Source organism: Schistocerca nitens, chromosome 8, assembly GCF_023898315.1.
Source record: "Schistocerca nitens isolate TAMUIC-IGC-003100 chromosome 8, iqSchNite1.1, whole genome shotgun sequence".
In the NCBI taxonomy this organism is placed as follows: domain Eukaryota; kingdom Metazoa; phylum Arthropoda; class Insecta; order Orthoptera; family Acrididae; genus Schistocerca; species Schistocerca nitens.
In genome coordinates, this window is record NC_064621.1 from 622,542,034 (window position 1) to 622,554,157 (window position 12,124).

The following is a 12,124-nucleotide window of genomic DNA, read 5'->3' on the forward strand; positions in this document are numbered from 1 at the left end:
TGTGTCATGGACTCAGCATTGAAAGAATTGGGGGGAGGGGGGTGCATTCACTGCCCAACCACCATCCACATTTCTACAAGACAGACATAGGGTGCATATATCTTGCATGGTGGCATGCCAAATAGAGGAAATAAGATTTGGATTGTATGACATGGGGGGGGGGGGGCAACACATAATACATAATCTATAGTAAATTACAGAATTCTCACTGGTTAGTGACATTAGCTGATGCATGTGGAAGCTCATTTCATCTCAGTTAATGTCCCCCACATGATAATGCCACTACTAAATGCCTCACTAGTGCTCTGTTGGCTTGGAAGTTGCATTGTTTCATGTGGTTATCAACACACTTGTACCCTGCCATTAGTGTACCAACAGTTCAGACAACCTTTTTCCATGCTAGAGCATTTGGTGGTGGTGGTGGTGGTGGTGGTGGTGGTGTAGTACCAGTACTAATCTCTGTGGCCTGTTGTGTACAGTGAACAGAGGAACACGTATAGACCATTGGCTTTAGTATTTCATAGCAGAGAAGTGGCCATCGGCATGGTGTTCCTGATGACAGTTGAGTCTGTCAGCTGCAATTTTGCCCAGATCGAAGTACTCCTGATACACCCTTGAAATAGAGGCACATGAAAATTCAAGTGAACACCTGATCTCTGAGAATGAGTGTGCCTAGTGATCGTGATCTAATCTTTGTCAAAGGCTCTGATATTGTCTCTCTTAATTATTGTGCAGTGATATTGATTGTCTGAGATCATTATTGATACTTGCACAATGTATTGAAGAAGACTGCAGCACTTTAAAAATATTGACACTCATTTTCAATGCATTGTGTAGTACGTTGTGCTATGTAAGGGTGGTATTGCACAATGTGTGTCAGTTCCTGCTAAGACCGAGGGAAATTCAGTTCACTCCAAATGAATTCTCACAAACAACTGAAAAAAGTAAATTACTAAGGAAACTAAAGCTTGGAATATAAACACTATCAGGGAAAGGGTAGCCTGCTACTCATTGGAAAGACTATAACAGTCTTCTTGTTGTGCTTGTCTGCAACCCAATGGGTCATCTTTACGGTGAGTAGCAATTTATCCTTTTCCTAATATTGTTAAAAGTAAATTAAAGACAGTTAGGACATGGTCTGGAAAATGTATATGGAAGCACCAGGTAGTAACTTGAAGAAAAGGAGTTCTCAGTCAATCAGAAAACACCAAATACCTCATTATCCATAGTATCAAAGATAACTGAAGATCATGATTGAAACAAACATTTGGAATTATGTCAAAAATTATATTAAGAAGTATCCTTTATTTATTGGCGGTGACCAGTTTTTGTTTCTGCATGTGTACTCTACAAACCATCATGAAGTACATGCCAGATTGTCACGTCCCTTTGTACCTGCTTTTAGGGTTCTTTCCATTCCTTTCACAAATTCAACATGGGAAGAATGTTTCTTTGAATGCCTCTGTGCGTTCTGTAATTATTCTAATTTTATCCTCACGATCCCCACCTCTGTGTCGCTGCGGCTCCGTTTTCACTGTGGTGCACATTTTATTGGAGTGTCCGCTTTTAGCTGTGCTCAGGCAGACGTTCGCACTGCCTGACACGCTCCCTGCCCTTTTATCTGATGACCCTGCTATGGCTGGCTTAGTTTTATGTTTTATTCGGGCAGGGGGTTTTTATCATTTAATCTGAGTGTTTGTGTTTTATTTTATTGTTTTGTGTTGATTCTGGCTTTTGGCCTACGGTTTTAAACTCGGTTTTTAATGTGTTCTTGGTGGTTGGCTTTTCCTTTTTTTGTTCCTATGGTCGGCCAACCACCGTCACACTCTGTGTGATTTAATTCGTTTTGCCTGGTCTTTATCTCCGTTTCTCTTGTTCTGTGTCGTCTGTGTTCTGTTCTGTTAATCGTTTTTATTCTCTGTGGGTGTTTTTAGGATTTGGAAAAAGGGACCGATGACCGTAGCAGTCTGGTCCCTTTAATCCCACAAACCAACCTATCCTCATGATCCCTATGTGAGTGATACATAGGGGGTTGTAGTATATTCCTAGAGTCGTCATTTAAAGCCTGTTCTTGAAACTTTAAGAGATTTTCTCGGGAGAGTTTTACATGCATCTTCAAACGTGTGCCAGTTCAGTTTCTTCAGTATCTCTGTGACACTCTTCCATGGATCAAACAAACCTGTGACCATTCTTGTTGCCCTTCTCTGTATATGTTCAGTATCCCCCATTAGCCATATTTTATATTGATCCCACACACCTGAACAATACTCGAGAACTGGTCGCACAAGTGATTCATAAGCAATCCCCTTTATAGATTGATTGCATTTTCTGAGTATTCTACCAATAAACCAAAGTCTACCACCTACTTTACTCACCTGAGCCTATGTGATTTTTTGTCAAGTGCACATTTTTACATTTCTGAACATTCAATGCATGTTGTCAATCTTTGCATCACTTTGAAATCTTATCAAGATATGATAGTGTGTTTACACAGCTTCTTTCAGACAGTACTTCACTACAGATAACTGAATTATCTGCAAAAGTCTGAGGTTACTATTAATATTATCTGCAAGGTCATATATAAAATGAGTAGCAAGGATCCAAACACACATCACTAGGGCATACCCAAAGTTCCTTCAACATTTGACGATGACTCTCGATTGAAGATAACGTGCTGCATCCTTCATACCAAAAAGTCCTCAGTACAGTCAGAAATTTCACTTGATACCTCATATTATCACACTTTTGACAGTAAGCGTAGATAAGGTACGAGTCAAATGCTTTTCGGAAATCTTCCTGCCTTGATCCAAAGCTTTCAGTATGTTATGTAAGAAAAGTGGGAGTTTATATATCTAAAAAGAAAGATGATGAGACTTACCAAACAAAAGCGCTGGCAGGTCGATAGACACACAAACAAACACAAATATACACACAAAATTCAAGCTTTCGCAACAAACTGTTGCCTCATCAGGAAAGAGGGAAGGAGAGGGAAAGACGAAAGGATGTGGGTTTTAAGGGAGAGGGTAAGGAGTCATTCCAATCCCGGGAGCGGAAAGACTTACCTTAGGGGGAAAAAAGGACAGGTATACACTCGCACACACACACATATCCATCCACACATACAGACACAAGCAGACATATTTAAAGACAAAGAGTTTGGGCAGAGATGTCAGTCGAGGTGGAAGAGTAGAGGCAAAGAAGTTGTTGAGAGACAGGTGAGGTATGAGTGGCGGCAACTTGAAATTAGCGGAGATTGAGGCCTGGCGGATAACGAGAAGAGAGGATATACTGAAGGGCAAGTTCCCATCTCCGGAGTTCGGATAGGTTGGTGTTGGTGGGAAGTATCCAGATAACCCGGACGGTGTAACACTGTGCCAAGATGTGCTGGCTGTGCACCAAGGCATGTTTAGCCACAGGGTGATCCTCATTACCAACAAACACTGTCTGCCTGTGTCCATTCATGCGAATGGACAGTTTGTTGCTGGTCATTCCCACATAGAATGCATCACAGTGTAGGCAGGTCAGTTGGTAAATCACGTGGGTGCTTTCACACGTGGCTCTGCCTTTGATCGTGTACACCTTCCGGGTTACAGGACTGGAGTAGGTGGTGGTGGGGGGGTGCATGGGACAGGTTTTGCACCGGGGGCGGTTACAAGGATAGGAGCCAGAGGGTAGGGAAGGTGGTTTGGGGATTTCATAGGGATGAACTAACAGGTTACGAAGGTTAGGTGGACGGCGGAAAGACACTCTTGGCGGAGTGGGGAGGATTTCATGAAGGATGGATCTCATTTCAGGGCAGGATTTGAGGAAGTCGTATCCCTGCTGGAGAGCCACATTCAGAGTCTGGTCCAGTCCCGGAAAGTATCCTGTCACAAGTGGGGCACTTTTGTGGTTCTTCTGTGGGGGATTCTGGGTTTGAGGGGATGAGGAAGTGGCTCTGGTTATTTGCTTCTGTACCAGGCCGGGAGGGTAGTTGCGGGATGAGAAAGCTGTTGTCAGGTTGTTGGTGTAATGTTTCAGGGATTCCGGACTGGAGCAGATTCGTTTGCCACGAAGACCTAGGCTGTAGGGAAGGGACCGTTTGATGTGGAATGGGTGGCAGCTGTCATAATGGAGGTACTGTTGCTTGTTGGTGGGTTTGATGTGGACGGACGTGTGAAGTTGGCCATTGGACAGGTGGAGGTCAACGTCAAGGAAAGTGGCATGGGATTTGGAGTAGGACCAGGTGAATCTGATGGAACCAAAGGAGTTGAGGTTGGAGAGGAAATTCTGGAGTTCTTCTTCACTGTGAGTCCAGATCATGAAGATGTCATCAATAAATCTGTACCAAACTTTGGGTTGGCAGACCTGGGTAACCAAGAAGGCTTCCTCTAAGCGACCCATGAATAGGTTGGCATACGAGGGGGCCATCCTGGTACCCATGGCTGTTCCCTTTAATTGTTGGTATGTCTGGCCTTCAAAAGTGAAGAAGTTGTGGGTCAGGATGAAGCTGGTTAAGGTAATGAGGAAAGAGGTTTTAGGTAGGGTGGCAGGTGATCGGCGTGAAAGGAAATGCTCCATCGCAGCGAGGCCCTGGACGTGCGGAATATTTGTGTATAAGGAAGTGGCATCAATGGTTACAAGGATGGTTTCCGGGGGTAACAGATTGGGTAAGGATTCCAGGCGTTCAAGGAAGTGGTTGGTGTCTTTGATGAAGGATGGGAGACTGCATGTAATGGGTTGGAGGTGTTGATCTACGTAGGCAGAGATACGTTCTGTGGGGGCTTGGTAACCAGCTACAATGGGGCGGCCGGGATGATTGGGTTTGTGGATTTTAGGAAGAAGGTAGAAGGTTGGGGTGCGGGGTGTCGGTGGGGTCAGGAGGTTGATGGAGTCAGGTGAAAGGTTTTGCAGGGGGCCTAAGGTTCTGAGGATTCCTTGAAGCTCCGCCTGGACATCGGGAATGGGGTTACCTTGGCAAACTTTGTATGTGGTGTTGTCTGAAAGCTGACGCAGTCCCTCAGCCACATACTCCCGACGATTAAGTACCACGGTCGTGGAACCCTTGTCCGCCGGAAGAATGACGATGGATCGGTCAGCCTTCAGATCACGGATAGCCTGGGCTTCAGCAGTGGTGATGTTGGGTGTAGGATTAAGGTTTTTTAAGAAGGATTGAGATGCAAGGCTGGAAGTCAGAAATTCCTGGAAGGTTTGGAGAGGGTGATTTTGAGGAAGAGGAGGTGGGTCCCGCTGTGACGGAGGACGGAACTGTTCCAGGCAGGGTTCAATTTGGATGGTGTCTTGGGGAGTTGGATCATTAGGAGTAGGATTAGGATCATTTTTCTTCGTGGCAAAGTGATATTTCCAGCAGAGAGTACGGGTGTAGGACAGTAAATCTTTGACGAGGGCTGTTTGGTTGAATCTGGGAGTGGGGCTGAAGGTGAGGCCTTTGGATAGGACAGAGGTTTCGGATTGGGAGAGAGGCTTGGAGGAAAGGTTAACTACTGAATTAGGGTGTTGTGGTTCCAGATTGTGTTGAAAGGAATTTTGAGGTTTTGGAGGGAGTGGAGCTGGAAGTGGGAGATTGAGTAGATGGGAGAGACTGGGTTTGTGTGCAATGAGAGGTGGTTGAGGTTTGCTGGAAAGGTTGTGAAGGGTGAGTGAGTTGCCTTTCCGGAGGTGGGAAACCAGGAGATTGGATAGTTTTTTGAGGTGGAGGGTGGCATGCTGTTCTAATTTACGGTTGGCCTGTAGGAGGATGCTCTGGACAGCCGGTGTGGATGTGGGAGAGGAAAGATTAAGGACTTTTATTAAGGATAGGAGTTGACGGGTGTGTTCATTGGCTGAGTTGATGTGTAGGTGAAGGATTAGGTGGGTGAGGGCAATGGATTGTTCAGTTTGGAACTGGTATAGGGACTGATGGAAGGAAGGGTTGCAGCCAGAGATGGGAACTTTAAGTGTGAGGCCTTTGGGGGTAATGCCAAATGTCAGACAAGCCTGAGAAAATAGAATATGGGAGCGTAATCTGGCTAGGGCGAAGGCATGTCTGCGGAGGGAATGTAAATAAAACTTAATGGGGTCGTTGTGGGGGTGTTGTGCGGGTGACATGGTACTAGAAGGTCGAAAGTGTAACGTGAGGCTGAAATGAAAATGAATGTAAAAATATGTGGGGAGAGATAAAGGTGAAGTAGAAAGCAAATGGAGATCTGGTGTGAAAAGAGGCGAAAAGGGGTTGGTTGGAGCTGGGTTATGTTGATCCTGTGGTGAAATAGTGTAGGTAGAAAACGATGTGAATAAAGGTTAGGTGGTTGTGTTGCCGCCAAAACACGTTAAAGGGTGGAGAAATTCGGGAAAATTTCGAAAAAACTACGTGAGGATGTATTAAAAGTAGTGGTATGGTGGTGGCAGATTATGGAAATGAGGCTAACAATTGTCTGGTGGAGAAATAATAACGTTAAAACCTGTGGGAAGCGGCTAAAAATGATCGGTGACGTGAAAAAACGGAAATCGAAATAAAGCAAAAGTTATTAAAACTAGCCGAAAAAGGTTGTTTAATAGCTGAAAGGAACTGTTTGTGAACTGGAAACGGTGGATTTTATAGCAGTAGCGGAAGGAAAAAATTTTTGTTATGGTTTGGAAGTGGGTTACGTATTATTACGTATTGTTGAGTATATATCGGCGGGATAAAATTGTATAGTGGATTACGGTAAAAAGGAGAAGGTGAATACAAAGGGAAACTACTGGCAAAAACAGAAGGAGGAAATAAGACGACAGAAAAGACTTCGAAATGTAACAGTGACAATAACAAACGTCATTGTTGGGTTCAAATTAATGATATGAATATAACAGAGGGAAACATTCCACGTGGAAAAAATATATCTAAAAAGAAAGATGATGAGACTTACCAAACAAAAGCGCTGGCAGGTCGATAGACACACAAACAAACACAAATATACACACAAAATTCAAGCTTTCGCAACAAACTGTTGCCTCATCAGGAAAGAGGGAAGGAGAGGGAAAGACGAAAGGATGTGGGTTTTAAGGGAGAGGGTAAGGAGTCATTCCAATCCCGGGAGCGGAAAGACTTACCTTAGGGGGAAAAAAGGACAGGTATACACTCGCACACACACACATATCCATCCACACATACAGACACAAGCAGACATATTTAAAGACAAAGAGTTTGGGCAGAGATGTCAGTCGAGGTGGAAGAGCAGAGGCAAAGAAGTTGTTGAGAGACAGGTGAGGTATGAGTGGCGGCAACTTGAAATTAGCGGAGATTGAGGCCTGGCGGATAACGAGAAGAGAGGATATACTGAAGGGCAAGTTCCCATCTCCGGAGTTCGGATAGGTTGGTGTTGGTGGGAAGTATCCAGATAACCCGGACGGTGTAACACTGTGCCAAGATGTGCTGGCTGTGCACCAAGGCATGTTTAGCCACAGGGTGATCCTCATTACCAACAAACACTGTCTGCCTGTGTCCATTCATGCGAATGGACAGTTTGTTGCTGGTCATTCCCACATAGAATGCATCACAGTGTAGGCAGGTCAGTTGGTAAATCACGTGGGTGCTTTCACACGTGGCTCTGCCTTTGATCGTGTACACCTTCCGGGTTACAGGACTGGAGTAGGTGGTGGTGGGGGGGTGCATGGGACAGGTTTTGCACCGGGGGCGGTTACAAGGATAGGAGCCAGAGGGTAGGGAAGGTGGTTTGGGGATTTCATAGGGTTTTTACCGTAATCCACTATACAATTTTATCCCGCCGATATATACTCAACAATACGTAATAATACGTAACCCACTTCCAAACCATAACAAAAATTTTTTCCTTCCGCTACTGCTATAAAATCCACCGTTTCCAGTTCACAAACAGTTCCTTTCAGCTATTAAACAACCTTTTTCGGCTAGTTTTAATAACTTTTGCTTTATTTCGATTTCCGTTTTTTCACGTCACCGATCATTTTTAGCCGCTTCCCACAGGTTTTAACGTTATTATTTCTCCACCAGACAATTGTTAGCCTCATTTCCATAATCTGCCACCACCATACCACTACTTTTAATACATCCTCACGTAGTTTTTTCGAAATTTTCCCGAATTTCTCCACCCTTTAACGTGTTTTGGCGGCAACACAACCACCTAACCTTTATTCACATCGTTTTCTACCTACACTATTTCACCACAGGATCAACATAACCCAGCTCCAACCAACCCCTTTTCGCCTCTTTTCACACCAGATCTCCATTTGCTTTCTACTTCACCTTTATCTCTCCCCACATATTTTTACATTCATTTTCATTTCAGCCTCACGTTACACTTTCGACCTTCTAGTACCATGTCACCCGCACAACACCCCCACAACGACCCCATTAAGTTTTATTTACATTCCCTCCGCAGACATGCCTTCGCCCTAGCCAGATTACGCTCCCATATTCTATTTTCTCAGGCTTGTCTGACATTTGGCATTACCCCCAAAGGCCTCACACTTAAAGTTCCCATCTCTGGCTGCAACCCTTCCTTCCATCAGTCCCTATACCAGTTCCAAACTGAACAATCCATTGCCCTCACCCACCTAATCCTTCACCTACACATCAACTCAGCCAATGAACACACCCGTCAACTCCTATCCTTAATAAAAGTCCTTAATCTTTCCTCTCCCACATCCACACCGGCTGTCCAGAGCATCCTCCTACAGGCCAACCGTAAATTAGAACAGCATGCCACCCTCCACCTCAAAAAACTATCCAATCTCCTGGTTTCCCACCTCCGGAAAGGCAACTCACTCACCCTTCACAACCTTTCCAGCAAACCTCAACCACCTCTCATTGCACACAAACCCAGTCTCTCCCATCTACTCAATCTCCCACTTCCAGCTCCACTCCCTCCAAAACCTCAAAATTCCTTTCAACACAATCTGGAACCACAACACCCTAATTCAGTAGTTAACCTTTCCTCCAAGCCTCTCTCCCAATCCGAAACCTCTGTCCTATCCAAAGGCCTCACCTTCAGCCCCACTCCCAGATTCAACCAAACAGCCCTCGTCAAAGATTTACTGTCCTACACCCGTACTCTCTGCTGGAAATATCACTTTGCCACGAAGAAAAATGATCCTAATCCTACTCCTAATGATCCAACTCCCCAAGACACCATCCAAATTGAACCCTGCCTGGAACAGTTCCGTCCTCCGTCACAGCGGGACCCACCTCCTCTTCCTCAAAATCACCCTCTCCAAACCTTCCAGGAATTTCTGACTTCCAGCCTTGCATCTCAATCCTTCTTAAAAAACCTTAATCCTACACCCAACATCACCACTGCTGAAGCCCAGGCTATCCGTGATCTGAAGGCTGACCGATCCATCGTCATTCTTCCGGCGGACAAGGGTTCCACGACCGTGGTACTTAATCGTCGGGAGTATGTGGCTGAGGGACTGCGTCAGCTTTCAGACAACACCACATACAAAGTTTGCCAAGGTAACCCCATTCCCGATGTCCAGGCGGAGCTTCAAGGAATCCTCAGAACCTTAGGCCCCCTGCAAAACCTTTCACCTGACTCCATCAACCTCCTGACCCCACCGACACCCCGCACCCCAACCTTCTACCTTCTTCCTAAAATCCACAAACCCAATCATCCCGGCCGCCCCATTGTAGCTGGTTACCAAGCCCCCACAGAACGTATCTCTGCCTACGTAGATCAACACCTCCAACCCATTACATGCAGTCTCCCATCCTTCATCAAAGACACCAACCACTTCCTTGAACGCCTGGAATCCTTACCCAATCTGTTACCCCCGGAAACCATCCTTGTAACCATTGATGCCACTTCCTTATACACAAATATTCCGCACGTCCAGGGCCTCGCTGCGATGGAGCATTTCCTTTCACGCCGATCACCTGCCACCCTACCTAAAACCTCTTTCCTCATTACCTTAACCAGCTTCATCCTGACCCACAACTTCTTCACTTTTGAAGGCCAGACATACCAACAATTAAAGGGAACAGCCATGGGTACCAGGATGGCCCCCTCGTATGCCAACCTATTCATGGGTCGCTTAGAGGAAGCCTTCTTGGTTACCCAGGTCTGCCAACCCAAAGTTTGGTACAGATTTATTGATGACATCTTCATGATCTGGACTCACAGTGAAGAAGAACTCCAGAATTTCCTCTCCAACCTCAACTCCTTTGGTTCCATCAGATTCACCTGGTCCTACTCCAAATCCCATGCCACTTTCCTTGACGTTGACCTCCACCTGTCCAATGGCCAACTTCACACGTCCGTCCACATCAAACCCACCAACAAGCAACAGTACCTCCATTATGACAGCTGCCACCCATTCCACATCAAACGGTCCCTTCCCTACAGCCTAGGTCTTCGTGGCAAACGAATCTGCTCCAGTCCGGAATCCCTGAAACATTACACCAACAACCTGACAACAGCTTTCTCATCCCGCAACTACCCTCCCGGCCTGGTACAGAAGCAAATAACCAGAGCCACTTCCTCATCCCCTCAAACCCAGAATCCCCCACAGAAGAACCACAAAAGTGCCCCACTTGTGACAGGATACTTTCCGGGACTGGACCAGACTCTGAATGTGGCTCTCCAGCAGGGATACGACTTCCTCAAATCCTGCCCTGAAATGAGATCCATCCTTCATGAAATCCTCCCCACTCCGCCAAGAGTGTCTTTCCGCCGTCCACCTAACCTTCGTAACCTGTTAGTTCATCCCTATGAAATCCCCAAACCACCTTCCCTACCCTCTGGCTCCTATCCTTGTAACCGCCCCCGGTGCAAAACCTGTCCCATGCACCCCCCCACCACCACCTACTCCAGTCCTGTAACCCGGAAGGTGTACACGATCAAAGGCAGAGCCACGTGTGAAAGCACCCACGTGATTTACCAACTGACCTGCCTACACTGTGATGCATTCTATGTGGGAATGACCAGCAACAAACTGTCCATTCGCATGAATGGACACAGGCAGACAGTGTTTGTTGGTAATGAGGATCACCCTGTGGCTAAACATGCCTTGGTGCACAGCCAGCACATCTTGGCACAGTGTTACACCGTCCGGGTTATCTGGATACTTCCCACCAACACCAACCTATCCGAACTCCGGAGATGGGAACTTGCCCTTCAGTATATCCTCTCTTCTCGTTATCCGCCAGGCCTCAATCTCCGCTAATTTCAAGTTGCCGCCACTCATACCTCACCTGTCTCTCAACAACTTCTTTGCCTCTACTCTTCCACCTCGACTGACATCTCTGCCCAAACTCTTTGTCTTTAAATATGTCTGCTTGTGTCTGTATGTGTGGATGGATATGTGTGTGTGTGCGAGTGTATACCTGTCCTTTTTTCCCCCTAAGGTAAGTCTTTCCGCTCCCGGGATTGGAATGACTCCTTACCCTCTCCCTTAAAACCCACATCCTTTCGTCTTTCCCTCTCCTTCCCTCTTTCCTGATGAGGCAACAGTTTGTTGCGAAAGCTTGAATTTTGTGTGTATATTTGTGTTTGTTTGTGTGTCTATCGACCTGCCAGCGCTTTTGTTTGGTAAGTCTCATCATCTTTCTTTTTAGATATATTTTTTCCACGTGGAATGTTTCCCTCTGTTATATTCATATCATTAATTTGAACCCAACAATGACGTTTGTTATTGTCACTGTTACATTTCGAAGTCTTTTCTGTCGTCTTATTTCCTCCTTCTGTTTTTGCCAGTAGTTTCCCTTTGTATTCACCTTCTCCTTTTTACCGTAATCCACTATACAATTTTATCCCGCCGATATATACTCAACAATACGTAATAATACGTAACCCACTTCCAAACCATAACAAAAATTTTTTCCTTCCGCTACTGCTATAAAATCCACCGTTTCCAGTTCACAAACAGTTCCTTTCAGCTATTAAACAACCTTTTTCGGCTAGTTTTAATAACTTTTGCTTTATTTCGATTTCCGTTTTTTCACGTCACCGATCATTTTTAGCCGCTTCCCACAGGTTTTAACGTTATTATTTCTCCACCAGACAATTGTTAGCCTCATTTCCATAATCTGCCACCACCATACCACTACTTTTAATACATCCTCACGTAGTTTTTTCGAAATTTTCCCGAATTTCTCCACCCTTTAACGTGTTTTGGCGGCAACACAACCACC

At 45.5% G+C, this 12,124-nt stretch overlaps 1 protein-coding gene across 1 annotated transcript in view; it reads left to right on the forward strand.

Annotated features, from left to right (window-relative positions):
- Positions 1 to 12,124, forward strand: part of LOC126198818 (T-complex protein 1 subunit gamma) — a 103,782-nt gene that overhangs the window by 30,072 nt on the left and 61,586 nt on the right. The window lies entirely within an intron of this gene.